General features: G+C 39.4%; 1 protein-coding gene across 1 annotated transcript in view; it reads left to right on the top strand.

Moving 5' to 3' along the window:
- LOC145071091 (disease resistance protein At4g27190-like) overlaps window positions 1–15201 on the top strand; it is a 260526-nt gene that overhangs the window by 19167 nt on the left and 226158 nt on the right. The window lies entirely within an intron of this gene.

Below are 15201 nucleotides of genomic sequence, written 5' to 3'. Positions count from 1 at the left end.
TTGAAATTTAAATAGTTAAAACCCAAATGTTTTGAAATGTTTCAAAAACTTGCCATCAAGTTTTGGAATTTAAAAGTTGATTAAAGGTTTAATTAGAAATGTTAAATTCTAAAACTCTTGTATTGTTTTGAAAAAGTTCAAATCACACCCTTATGGTTTTATTAATTAATTAAGGAGTATAATTAAAAGAGGTTTAATAAATCCATAAAAGTTTAGGTTAACTTTTTAATTGAATTAAAAGTGTAATTGTTAAAGTTAACCATATAGTATTTTAAAAGTATAAAATACACCCTATACTATATATAAGATTAAAAGTCTAACATTATATATATGTATGAGTAAAAGTCAGTCTTACCGTTAGTAGGCCTCATTCACGAAGCTGGTCTATAAGGGGTGTTTAAGGAAATTGCCTATAAAATGGCGATTGAATGGGTATCCACTCTTACCCACCGCACTCTTGACTAGTGGAGGGTCGTTAGCCGAACGGGTAGGATAGGACGAAACCTTCCATTATAAGTATAATGAAATACCAAGTAACTAAATGTTTTTCAAATTCCCAATCTTAGTTACTTAGGCAAAGTGAATTGATGCAATTCCATGAAATTACACTTTGTGCCCTTGCGAAGATGTTAGTGGAGCATGTGTGGTTTACCGGCACACTAAATGGTTCTAAGCAAAGGTAGCAAAGGGTGACTCAATGTTTGTCATAGTTCGGTGGAGCGTGTGTGGTTTACCGGCACATCGAATAGGTGATTGTAACATGTGAGGGCACCATGTAGTTTGCATGGTTATTCACACCCGCTTTGTGATCCTCGGCATCCCAGTCACAAACAAGAGGGGCATATCGAGATTTAAACATGCCATTGAAATGTTCAATGAATCTCAAAGGATCTAGGAGTTTTCATAGATTTTTCTTTTTCGTTTTTCATGGTGGAAATTAGTGAATCGTCATTCACTTACCTTCAAATGTTCTGTGATTTGGGTTACGGCATCCCTCTCCCGAGTTGTAGAATATTGTGTTGGGTCCTAGCCTTGGAATTTCATTTGGGTGATTTACCAAGGACTCAATGAATCAACTAACTTGAATTCGTTTTTTTTCTCCCGATGTCAAAGTTCGACAACTATGGTCTTCTCAAATCCCGTGGAACAAGTATTCCACATGAAGATGATATTCCACGATTCGATCGAGGAACAAGAAATCATGCTTCACTTCCTCCTCCACCTCCAATTATTCTCCCTAACCCACAAGATTGTAAAATTGAAAGGTTCAATATCACTCAAGCCCTTTTGGCAAGTAAACGTAAAAAGGGTAAGTCCGTGTGTGCACACGTCCTAGGGATGAAGTCACACATTGATAGGATCTGTTGTCTGTAAGGAAATGGCTGTTGATTGGGTTCTCCAGTCACTTCCTAACTCGTATAGTGAGTTCGTAAGAGAGTACTATATGATGAACTACGACATGACCCTTATAGATCTCACCTATATGCTTATTGTTGCTGAATCTGCAATGATTTGGCGCAATAGAAAAGCAAAGTTGATTGGTGAATCTACCTTCAAGACCTCTATGGATATAAACAATGGCAATGAAAGACATGCAATGATCGAAAAGTTTGATCATAAGAGAAAGGCGATGTCTGAAGTAGTTCCATGTGTTGTTCCAAAGGAGTCAATTTGCTTTTATTGCCAAGAGAAGGGGCATTGGAGACGAAGTTGCCCTATTTACCTAAGAGATCTAAGACATGGGAGAGTCAAAAAGTATGACTACGCTTTAGGTAAGATCCACTATCTAACTCCATTAAGTTCCTATTCATTGATTCTTAATACATGATGTGATAAGATTGCATTTGAATGTTTTGAAGGATCGGTGAAAAGAAAGGAAGCTTGATAAGAGAGCAAGATGAATCTAATCACAAGAGATGGATCTCGATCTCATGGACTTGAAGATTGGATTTTGAGCTTAGATAGTTATGATAGAGTTGTTAGAAATTTTCTTTTTACATAGTTTTCAATAGATTTTGCATTGTAAGGACAAATGTTTTTCCGCTGCTTTTATAAATAAAATAAATTTTGTTTGACTTATTTATTTGTTTACTTCCTTGCAATGAAATCGTTATGAAAATTGATGTTTGCATATTTTTACAACGAATGGATATGATTCTTAGTTATGGAAATGTCAAGAATTTACCAAATAGGGAGAGTTTCTCATCGCCCAAGTTTCAATTGGACAGAAACTTGGAATCACGCAACTTGGTTGTACGATGAATGAGAAATTTCATATTTGGAAATTAGACTAATTCATTGACAAAGTGTCAAGTGAAGGACTAGAAGATCGAGTACACAAAGTTGTGTGTTGATCGAGTTTACCATAAGAGTAACAAAGATATTCGTCATGATTTACTAAAGGCTTAGTAAATATTATTACACTTACAAGATTAAGTGTAATTTTGAATTGATTAAAGGGTTTAGATCAATAGCAAAACGAACAAGAAGAATCATGTAGGCAGAGAGATAAAAGTTTCTCCATTCTAAGAAGAAGGGAGAGTAGCTTTTATGCTTTATGATAGGTCTTAATGATTAAGAACCATATCTCAATTGATCCTCTAAGTGAGTCTTAGTACAATTGTATGTTTAAGATGAGGAATCAAGGATTGAAGAAATGGTTAAATCAAGAAGTCTATCATACTTCGTTCCAATAACAAGTCTTAAAGTTAAGATTGTGACAATGAGTGAAAAGTATTAAAGGTTTATAACATTCATCAAATGTGGAAAGTTGTGATGTCTTGAATAAGACAAAGACCAACTTGGACCAATTTATGAAGTGTTTTGATAAAAGCTACACTAACTCTTGAATATTTGTTTGTCAAGAAATGTATAGACAAGAGAATCTTATATGTCAAGGAGTCAGTGGGAGTCTTAATAGTCTTGAAAAGTTTCAAGAACAAATCAAATAAACTTTATTGATCATCACTAGCACACAAGTTGAGGTTTACAACCTATCGTGAAGACATTATTTTGTTTCTGTGCCAATCCAAACGAGTTAATTATGCATGTGAGTCCTATGAGTTCTCATTTGAATGCATAAAAGGCAAGGACCTTGATCAATGGAAAGTACATTGATAGGAAAAGGTGAGTTGCTTAACTACTTGGAAGACGTGGTGGGCAGCTGTGCTACCATAAGGCAAGAAATCAAGATTAAGAAAGTTCAATCCATATGAGTTTGAATTTGTCGTAAACCTTGTTTTTTAACAAATTCACATGGATAGGAACACATACACTATTTAAATCTAAGTGTCATAAGATTTCCTCCTTCATGAAAATGATTGTGAGAAAATGCTTTCACTAAGAAAGATTTAAGAAGATAGTGATTGTAAAATTGCATTCTCGAATTCGATCATGGTTACGGCATCCCTTTCCATAATTTGAATTGTGAGGTTTGGCAATTGGTCTTAATTGTTAAGACACACATATGAACTATCTAAGGCAAAGGTGTATAAGTTCAAGAAGCCTTGATAAAAGATTATCAAAGCACTAAGTATTAGAAACATGAACTTAAGAAATTCAATAAGTATTGTTTTTCTGAAAGTTAAGATGTTTATGAATCATGTCGAAGCTAGTGGGAGCATAAGTGTTATGTTTTATAATAATCATCATGATAGTGGGAGCATAAATGTTATGATTGTATGATTATTAAGGCACGTATTGCATTGTTGGCAATATTAATTATAGAAAACAAGAGTCATACTTTGCAAAGTTGTAAGAGTTGAAAGGTTGTTTTGCTATAATTAAGGGAGAGAATATTATGCTTCATTTCAAATCTAAAGGATTAGGTTGTGGAATGTTAATAAATTTAGTCAAAGGTACATAGTGTGTTCTTAAAATTTCGATTGTGATTACGGCATTCCTCTTCACAATTCAAATTTTGAGAACATAGCAAATAAAACATTGTGCATCATGTCCCATACGCTCCGGGTATAGGATCGATTGCAAATGCTTTAATGTTTGACCATTCTAAAATTTTCCAAATGTCTAGTGCATTTAGAGGGAAAAGGGACTAGAATTGGTTTTGACTAAAATAATTAAACAACTATCAAAGGACAATCCAAAGTTCAACGAGGATTGGTCGCTTGTGAGTAGTTGGAAGTATAGTATTGGAAATTATGGAAATGTTTCCATATTGGATGGACAATATCGACATCATTACGAATAGATAAGATTCTATTAAGAAATTAGTTGTCATATGGAAAATATGGAAGCGTGTCCATATTGGGAAGTAAATATTAAAAATCTATGTCTATATTAGAAACATTTATGCAAAAGGAAGTTCAAAGGAATGTACCTTGAGTGAGAGACATCATATCTAAGGAATTGTCTTGTAACAATCTCCGATAGAGGAATTTGTAATATCATTGGCAATAGTTTTTGAGACTTTGGTGCAGTGACATTACAAAAGGATCGTTGCATAAAGTGTTAGAATCTAGTATATTCTATGAGTAACAAGAATTTGATATTCTTACACTTAAGAAAATGGATTTGGAGTTGTAAAATGAGAATGATTGGAATTGTGTTCAATTTGTCTATTTCACAAAAGTAAGAACCGTAGGTAAACATTGTGTGCATGCTAGGAGCATGGGACGAGTGTAATAATTCATGTAAGAAGTTGATTACCCGAAACGACAAATAATGAGTAATCGATATGGTGATAAATAAAACGTGTTTTGTTTATACTCAAAGGTTTGAGACCATATGGGATTAGTATTATTCTTGTGTTTCACCTTGCATGTTTTGACTTCCAGAATAATTGAGTTTATTAAGAATAATCGAATTATTCAAACGGGCCACAGTCGTTCATATGTTGGAAGTAGATATGAATGAAGACTGTCGTGAATTGGTGTGTGGATTGTCTAAAAGAGTATTAGACATAAGCAAATGTTTGCTGCAACGTTCATGTGTGCTTATGAATATGATTTGAGCATTGGATTAAACCCACACTCACTTGGATCACTTCATGAATTGTATTATGAGTGATTAGTGAGACGATAACATCTTATATTCTTGAAACCGAGATGTGTGAGTTGTATCTTGCTAATCGGTTGCACATTGATAATATGTAAACGCACCAGTAACTTGGTGTTATAAAACATATTGTTGTGTGTGATTTGGTTAGTGAGTGCAAGCAAGCATTGTATCAAAGTTTATCCGTTCCTTTTATCCAAGGTAGGATAAAAACGATATCTTTGGGCCCCTCGATGGTTTAGTGATGACATATGTAAATGCTCGACCGGGCTAGGACTAATTTGATTTGTTCAGTTAGTCTGTCGTCATAAATCGGAAATCGAGATATAGTACAAAGAGAATGATTTGAAATCATATCTCATACGATATCTAGAATGGAGGAATATATGATCCCTTATCTAAGGACACGCGTATATGATAGGATCAGAGTTGACAGCGGCTTTGGAAAGCTACGATTGCAGATCAGGATCTGAAGTCATACGCAGAATAGTTGTTAGACTTATCCAAGTGGGAGACTGTTGGATTAGTGTCTAAGTCCATAACTATTTTGGTATGTACTTGACCCGATGGTGCATGGTCCTTTTGGGTTGCCTTCACCAAAGCAACTTGATTGGAGAAATGAATAAAGAGAGAGAGAGGATAATATGATTTATTAATATGTTATAAGAATAATATATTAAAGGAGAAATCATATTTGTTTAATTAATATTGGTCAATAATTAATTAAGAATTAGTTTTGTGATCAAATGTAATTAATTAAACTAGAGGGGCTGATTTGTAATTATGTGATAGTTACAAAATAAGGTAAGGATTATCTTATATATATGGTGAACGAATTTGAGGTGTAAATCCCTTGGAATTCGAGTATGATAAGGATTCAAGGATTATCTTATTGGTTGCTTAATGGATAATCAACTAGATAAGGATAATGACTGAAACCCTATCTCTACACCTATATAAACACCCCTAGGGCCATGAATTCGTGTATCCCTTCCCAAGAGGTCCTAGATACGAATTCTAACCTCTTACCTCTTTCTTTATACCTTCTCCATTTGCTTATGGTGTTTGTGAGCCATTAGAGGAGTGACACTTGTGACTCTAAGCATTCCAAAGTCAATCCAAGGTGGAATTGGGATTGTTATTGCTACATAACAATCAAGGTATGATCTTAAACCTAATTACATATTAATATGATTACTTGTATGCTAGAATTAGGGTTTATAGTCTTGGATTCAAAGCATGTACAATAGAGAAACCTAGATCCAAGCATTAGGGTTTGTATGAGCACATAGGATGTCTTATGACCAAAACCCATCAGAAAACAACTGCCCCCAATTCCAAATCATGTGTCGGGTAGTTCGCCTCATGAGGCTGCAGCTGCCTCGAGGCATAAGCAATGACATGCCCCCTCTACATCAATACTACGCCCAGGCTTGAGATCGACGCATCACAATAAACCACAAAATCCTCTACGCCCTCTGGCAGGGCTAAGATTGGCGCCTCGCACAATCTCTGTCTCAACGTCTCAAACGCAGCCTGCTGCTCGGGTCCCCACCGAAAGACCACGACTTTCTTCGTCAGCCGCGTCAGGGGTACGACTATCTTGGAGAAATCCTGAATGAATCTCCGATAGTAGCCTGCTAATCCTAGGAAACTCCGAATCTCGGATGGAGACTTAGGAACCTCCCATCTCATCACGGCCTCGACCTTGGCCGGGTCGACTAGAATCCCGTTCTCATTGACAAGTTGTCCGGGAAATTGCACCTCGCGCAACCAAAACTCGCACTTGGAGAACTTGGCATACAAGCTCTCCCTCCTCAGGGTCTCCAAAACCTCCCTCAGATGCCCCTCATGCTCCTCCTGTGTCTTGGAGTAAACCAAGATGTCGTCAATGAAAACTATCATAGACCGATCCAGCATCGGTTTGCATACGCGGTTCATGAGGTCCATGAACGCGGCAGGAGCATTGGTGAGCCCAAACGGCATCACCACGAACTCATAATGGCCATAGCGCATCCGAAACGCGGTCTTCTGCGCATCCTCCTCTCTGACCCTCATCTGCTGATAACCTGAATGCAAATCGATCTTGGAAAACCAAGACGCTCCCTGAAGTTGGTCAAAGAGATCATCAATCCTCGGGAGTGGGTATCGGTTCTTCATCGTTACCTTGTTCAGCTCCCGGTAATCTATACACATCCGATGCGACCCGTCCTTCTTTTTCATGAATAGAATCGGGGCTCCCCAGGGTGAACTGCTCGGTCGAATGAATCCCTTGTCTAACAGCTCTTGTAGCTGCGTAGACAACTCCTGCATCTCAGGAGGGGCCAACCGATACGGTGCCTTGGCTATTGGAGCCGCACCAGGAACGAGGTCAATCCTGAACTCCACCTATCGCTGCGGAGGTATCCTGGAAGCTCCTCTGGAAAAACATCTATGAAATCTCGCACCACCGGAACCTCGCTCACCGTCACCTTACCTGCCTCCCGGGTATCCATCACATACGCGACATAACCAGTGCATCCCTGCTGAAGGTATCATCTAGCCCTCGCTGCTGAACAGACTGAGGGTCCACATTGTGGCCTCTCGCCATGAATCACTAACTCTTCCTCACTCGGGGTCCTGACCCGCACTAGCTGCTGCGCGCAATCTATCACCACCCCATTGGGGCTCAACCAATCCATACCTATAATCACCTTGTTCCCACGCAACAGAATGGGAACCAGATCCACCATATAACGCTCCTCAAATAACCTCAAAACACAATCCCTGAACACTGTTGATGCTTGCACCGATCGATAATCGGCAATCTCTACTTCCAAAGGGCAATCCAACATGCCCGATGTCTCAGCGAACTTCTTGCTAAGCGCAAGGGAAACAAACGATCGGGTAGCACCCGATTCGAACAACACCTGGACTGGGATACCTTTCACATGGAACGATACGAACACATATAGATACATAAACCGAGCACATATCAATATCATAACATCATATAAATAATGATAAGGAAATAATCATACCCGTCACCACATCGGGTGCAGCGCGTGCCTCCTCGGCGGTCAGCTGAAATGTCCGGATCCTCATCACTGGAGCCTCTGCCTTGCCCTGCCGGCCATCCGTGATCCGCAGGGTCGCTGGAGCTGGCGCCTTTACCGGCGCTGGAACTATCAACTGGGGGCAATTAGCCTTCTTGTGGCCCCTCTGGTTGCAGTGGAAGCACAGCAACTCAGATGCCTGAATAACCGCTGCCGGAGCAGTGCAATCTCTGCTAAAGTGCCCAGGCTTTCCGCACTTATAGCGGCCTGATGATCCCGACCTGTACGCCCCCTCGTGCGTCTTGCCGCATTTCCTGCAGCGGCCCCATTCCTGTTGGCCTTTCAGCCCCACATCTGGTCCCTTAGGCTTCTTCCCCGAAGCCCCTCCTGACTGTCCCTCTTCCGCCTTCCGTTTCCGGATGTGCTCCAAATCTATCTCCTTCTCCGTCGCCCTGGTAATCATGGAGTCCAAGGTAGGGCAAGCTGAAAAACTAACGTGCTCCCGGATATCAGCCCGGAGCATATCATGGTAGCGGGTCCTCCTCATGTCCTCGTCGTCTGCGTACTGGGGCACCAGCAGTGCCCTCTCCTGGAACTTGGTGGTGATCTCCGCCACAGTCTCCGTCGTCTGTCTCATGTCCAAAAACTCCCTGGCCAGCTGTTGAAGCTCGACAGCCGGTGCAAACTCTGCCCTGAATCTGGTCACAAAATCTGACCAGGTCATAGCCTTGATCGCTGAGGCTCCTAACGAGTCACCCACTGACTCCCACCAGTCTCGAGCTCGGTCTCGTAAGCACCCTGCCGCATACCTCACCTTCGATCCCTCGGGGCAGAAGCTAGTCAACTGTGCAGACTCGATGTCTGCAATCAATCGCCTGGCAGCTATGGGGTCCTTCACCCCATGAAAGTATGGTGCACCACTGCCCCGAAAGTCCTTGAAGGACTGTGTGCGAGATCCCCACTGGCTAGACGCCATGTCACTCCTAAATGCCCGGAGGCGATCCTCCATCATCTCCAATATCCCCTCCTTGATCGACCCGAAGATAATGGGGGTCGACTCAAGGATACCTCTGGTGATCTCAGACGTGATGAACTCGCACAACCTCTCATCTCCTGGCTCGGAACCTGATCCCGAACCCGATCCCTCTCCTGAACTGCCAACTGCTGGCCTCGGGCGTAGTACCACCATTCTGAAATACAAAGAAATAACAACTGTTAGCGATACTGATACCCCTGGAGGGATCCCACCCACTACAAGTTCCCTGGTCTTATCTTAGCCTTCCTCGGTTCGGGTACGGATCCTCTGCTTTCAGTAGTATGGCCCCATACTACGTTCCACATCTATCCGTCCCTTCCCCAAAGACCGCCTTGACTCAACCAGGTCCCTTCCACAACTGCTGATCACTGCTACTCTTTATCCTAGGCTTACCCTAGGAAACCTCTGACTCCACCTAACCCAGTCCTCAGCCGCTGAAGGCCTCTTGGTGATGCCAATTAACTATTACTTGAATACAATCACATGTGATGAGGCTCGGATAATCCTTCGAGTAAGGAACTCATCTTTATAACGGTTAAGACTCAAACAAAAGCTACGCAATAGATTCAAATCCAACACTCTGAGATTATTCAACCCTGATCACATGTGACTTTAACGTATTCACCTAATAGTTAACTCCCATCACTTCAAAGCCCACATAGCACAGAGCAAACAACATTTGGACATAAGGAAAACAATCTCAAGTAACTCTATCCTCACAGAGAAAAATGAACTAACATACAGTGCTAAACTCATACTATCAGGAATAACCTAAACAGGCTACCCTACTGCTGTCTACTCAACTCTAGCATGCAACTCTTTCATATACTGAAGCACATAAAGCAGGTACATAAGGCATCACTCCTAGATCCTTAGTCATATTCTAGCATGTTGTTCTACAGAAACGGATAAACATAAATAAACTTGTATGGGTACATTGGGGAATACTTACTTGAGCTCGGCCGGTCGCGCACATCACACACCTTGTTCTTTCTTAAAACCCTTTACTTAGCCTTTTAGAAAACATTTTCTCTTCCCAAAATCTTTTAATCCCTCGATTTGAGTTCAAACACCCCCGAAGGTGTGTCCGAATCCCTCAAACCTGGCTCTGATACCAACTTGTAACAACCCAATTTTCACGTTTAGAAATTTCGTTTTTAAAACTTTACTTAGAAAACAGTAATAATTAAAACATTGTCTAATTAAACCATTTCACATCGAAAACCCAAATTTGAAATCCACAACATGTAAACAACCGAAATATCAGAGTATCAATCCCAGAATAAACTCATAACTGCGGAAACAAGAGTGTGTGTGATATGCTGCTACCGCGCCGAATCCTTTCCCTTAGCTGAAGACGTACCTGAAACCAAAACTAAAAACTGTAAGCACGAAGCTTAGTGAGTTCCCCAACTGTACCACATACCATATAATCACATAACATACATAAATTGTCAGGCATATCTGGGTGCCCGACCTACCCCTTCGGTCCTCTCGATCGGATACTGCCTAACATATCTGGGTGCTGGCCTCCCCTTCGGTCCTCTCGACCGGATACTGCCTAGCATATCTGGGTGCTGGCCTCCCCTTCGGTCCTCTCGATCGGATACTGCCTAGCATATCTGGGTGCTGGCCTCCCCTTCGGTCCTCTCGACCGGATACTGGGGAAACTATTCTTCCCCTCTACTACTACCACATAACATGTATCACAATACCATAATCTATCTAACATAGCTGGGTATGACAACCCCTTCGGCCCTACCGACCGGATATCTTGGGGACTATCTCCCCCTACTTTCACTAGCACATAAATACAACACATGTAGTAGCAATTCCTTAGATGAATATCATAGAGACAATCATCTACATACAACTCCTACTGGTGGGCCGACATTGTGGCCTTAGACCCACCGCTACTGGAAGGTAACTCACCTCAAAGTAGATGCTGATCTGATCGGAAACTGACTGTCTACTACTGCTGTTGCTGCTGCGGATGCCCTCCGGCTATAATTCCCACAAAACGATAAGTCAAACACTGCTAGATGTACTTAGGGTAAAATGACCCTTTTACCCTCGACCAAGTCGAAATCCAAGTCAAAGTCAACTTCCAGTTGACTGGACTCGCTGAGTCCTGCCCTTACTAATCCGGTCCTACTTGCCAAGTCCCTCTCCCCACTCACTGAGTCACCCTTGACTCACCACTCGGTACTATGGGGCCGACTCGAGTACCGACTCGCCGAGTTGAAGAACAACTCGGCGAGCTCCAGGCAATCTTCATAGGACTCGCCGAGTTGTTCGTCCAACTCGCCGAGTCTAAGACTGTCTTCATAGAACTCACCGAGTTCCACTTTGGGACTCGCTGAGTTCCTCGACCCATTTCCCAAGTAGGCCAGATCTGAGACATGCAGTGCTTCAAAACCACAGATCTAAGGTCCTCGAGCATGTTTACCACGTAAAGTTGCAAACTTTACGTGCATGTACGGCCCAATGAGCTCAAACATGCAATTCCAAGATCTTTAAGAGGTCCTACACTCAATAGGGCCCTCAATCACCTCAACCACAGAGACTTTATGCTACTTGGATGCCCTAAAGGTCCAAATCCGAAGTCCTTGCAGAACATTAACCATAAACACATAGATCAAACATGCAATCCCGACTTTGAGAGACTATAAGTCAATGAATAAACACCCAAAAATAACAAAATTATAGTGTAAAATCATGTACAAACTATAAACTACACTTTGGAAAAAACCTCATGCCAATCCGACTTCAAACGAATGAGATATTCATGTTTTAAAACTATCACAAAATATAGAAAAAGATGAAAAACATAAAATTTCCAACTTTGATATCCCGACTTTGAGAGACTATAAGTCAATGAATATAAACCCAAAAATAACTATGTCAAATATAGATATTAAGGTATATATATATATATATATATATATATATATATATATATATATATATATATATATATATATATATATATATATATAGGGAAATGATCAAATGAGAACACCTAAAAGGTTGAGAATGCGAGAACAATTCTAGACTAATTATTTTATAAGGGCATTAGAGGCATTTTACAATTTAATTAAATATGGATAAATGGAAAGTAATTAATCAATTCCGAAAATCATGGGAATTTTTTTTTCCTAATTACTAAGAATACTTAAAAATCTTCCTTTTAATTAATAAATTAATAAAAATATCATTTAACATGAATTAAAAAAAAAAACGTTTATTTGTTTTATATTGTTATTTTTACTAACAACAGTTGATAATGAATAATTTATCGGTTTACCTCATTTATTTTAAAAAAATATATATCTTCATAAATAATGATTTATACATTACATTTAAAAATGAATAAAATTGTAAATTATAAATGAATTAACTCGGTTGTATTTATGAATACACTTGTAAAATCATAAATGAATAAAACCCGAAAAAAAGATTATAAAATCAACCAAAATGGTACTCATATATAAATAAATAAAACACATTTCTATTCATGTAAGAAAATAATTATAATAGTAAATGAATAAGTTACAATATATATATTTTTGACACTGAAACTAGTTGTAACAACCCGAAATTTTCGTATCATTTATTGTAACTCTTTCGTAGTACAATTCGCGCAACCAATCGTCATTCCAAATTCGATTTCCGATGTTCCGTATAATTAAGTCATTAATTAGTACACATTTAAAATGACTTAATGGGTATCTTTATACATTTAGAAATCATTTTAACACCCAACTTTAGTGATTGGAATATTTCTAGAAATTACCGTATCGGGTTACGATAACCCAATCGGGTACGACCAAAAGCCTCGTCTAACACCGGTATCGGGTAGAATTCCACCGTGTCCAAAACTTACACACTATATAAACGTGTTTAAGACTCCATTTGAAGCCTTTGGTCAATTTCTCAATTAACACTCACAACCTCTCTCCTCAACCCAAAATCAAGGTCCAAAACAAAGAATTAAGGCTTGAAATCAAAGAGGTAACACCCCTAACTTGTTATTCAACCTCTTTAGCCTTTAAATTTGTGTTTAATTTGTGTTTTGGGACCAAGAACATGAGTTTACGGCCAAGGAACTAGCTTGGGCCGTAAACTCCTATCAATGGGGTTTTTAAGCCCTAAAACCCTTCCTTAGCATTATTGGACATTAGATATGACTTAATGGCTTAATGGAAAGGACTTATAACATGTAAAACAATGATTTTAAGGGACAAAAGTGAGTTTACGGCCAAGACACATTCTTGGGCCGTAAACTCATATTCAAGGGGTTTTTGAGCCAATTAACCCTTCCAAATCATAGTTGGGACTTAGATATGACATTAGGGCTTGCTAATCTAGACTTGGAACACTTTAAACATGATTTTTGGGTAATAAAAGTGAGTTTACGGCCAAGACATACTCTTGGGCCGTAAACTCCTCTTAAATGGTGATTTAGTGCCTTAAAACATGTCAAAATGCTTTCAAACTCAACCAATGGCCTTGTGGTAAATCCTAGATTCATCTAAAAATGATTTGGAGACCTTAAACACAACATATACCCTACATAAGTGAGTTTACAGCCAAAGAACTCCTCCTAGGCTGTAAACTCCTATAAGTGTGGCTAATGATGTCTTAAACCACCCTAAAAGCTTGGAAAGATTTCTAGAATTGCATGTGAGTGTTTTAAACATCAAAAACTAATTTTTCAAGAGCATAAGGAGAGTTTACGGCCATAGAACATTCCTCTAGGCCATAAACTCCTAAAAGTTTGTAAAATGGTAACCTAAATTCATAACAATGCTTAGAAAATTAGTTAGAATCACATGTGATTGTCCTATATAGTTCAAATTAACCATTCTTAGCCATGGGTGAGTTTACGGCCGTAAACTCTATGAGTGTGGCCGTAAACTCATGTTTTCAATGATGTAAATTCATTCCAAGTGTTCCAAGGCATTTTAGATAATCCATTCTAGCAATCCCCATGTCCATTTGAGCCCTTAAACCATCAAAACCACACCTACATGAGTTTACGGCCGTAAACTCATGTATGTGTGTGTTCAATAGTTGTAAACTCCTTAAAATGTTTACTCTTGGGGAGTGAACTCAAGTCCCAAGTCCCTAGTGCCATTACACGTCCGAAGATGTCACCCGGGTCACTCCAAACGCTCGTTTTGAGGTGTTTAACCTCATTGGAGTGTAATGTTCCATATGATTAGTGAATGTATCCCTAATTATATATATGGACATTATTTCATTTTACATAGGAACATCGCGAGCAATCAAACCCCGAACCAACGTCTAGCATTCAAAACCAACACGTTTCCGAGTCCGGTGAGTTCATACCCCTACCCTTTTTCACTGTTTTCAGGGGGAACACAAGCAAAGTACAAGGGAATTCTTGTACTCAAAACATGTTTTCAAATGTGTGTTTCATATTTCATATGTTTTTATAACTGATTACCACAACTGATAATCATTTGAACATACAGATCACGTAACATATATTTGTGAAATAGGTCTTTAAACTGTTATGTTTTACATATATTTCACAAATGGTTTTCCACATTTTATCAGTTAAAAAGCATGACATTAAACAGTTGAACATAATACCTGTACACTGTTTTGTCCTCGGTAACACTCCACACATATATGCGAGTGGAGGACTATCATATTATTACTAGTAAATTTGTTAATCCTGTATGATTGGAGACACGTCCTCGGAGAACACTCCACCGAGATACGCGAGTGGAGGACTACACCCATAACCAGAATCTCTGGTATTTAGAGAGCGTGACTTGAGTGTATAGATCTATACGGGGCTGACTACCCCACACCTGGCTGCTAGCTACAGCCGAACCGAAATGGTTCAAGGGTAACGAAAGTCATAAGTATGTGGACGACTTATTGCCACATGTGGACTACTTATTGCCACAGGTTTTAGTCTATTGTATGGTTATGGAACTCGCAATTAGGATAACAGAGATTTACTTATAGTAATAATGAACCATATGATACATCTTTTACATCTTTTACATCTTTCACTTACAGTAACTATTAATCAGGAAAGTACGGGACTTTTCTGGGGAAAACATGGAACATAAATAT

The sequence above is a fragment of the Lactuca serriola genome, chromosome 8 (genome assembly GCF_051521515.1).
Source record: "Lactuca serriola cultivar US96UC23 chromosome 8, Lser_US96UC23_V15, whole genome shotgun sequence".
In the NCBI taxonomy this organism is placed as follows: Eukaryota; Viridiplantae; Streptophyta; class Magnoliopsida; order Asterales; family Asteraceae; genus Lactuca; species Lactuca serriola.
This window is presented reverse-complemented; position numbering and strand designations above follow the sequence as displayed.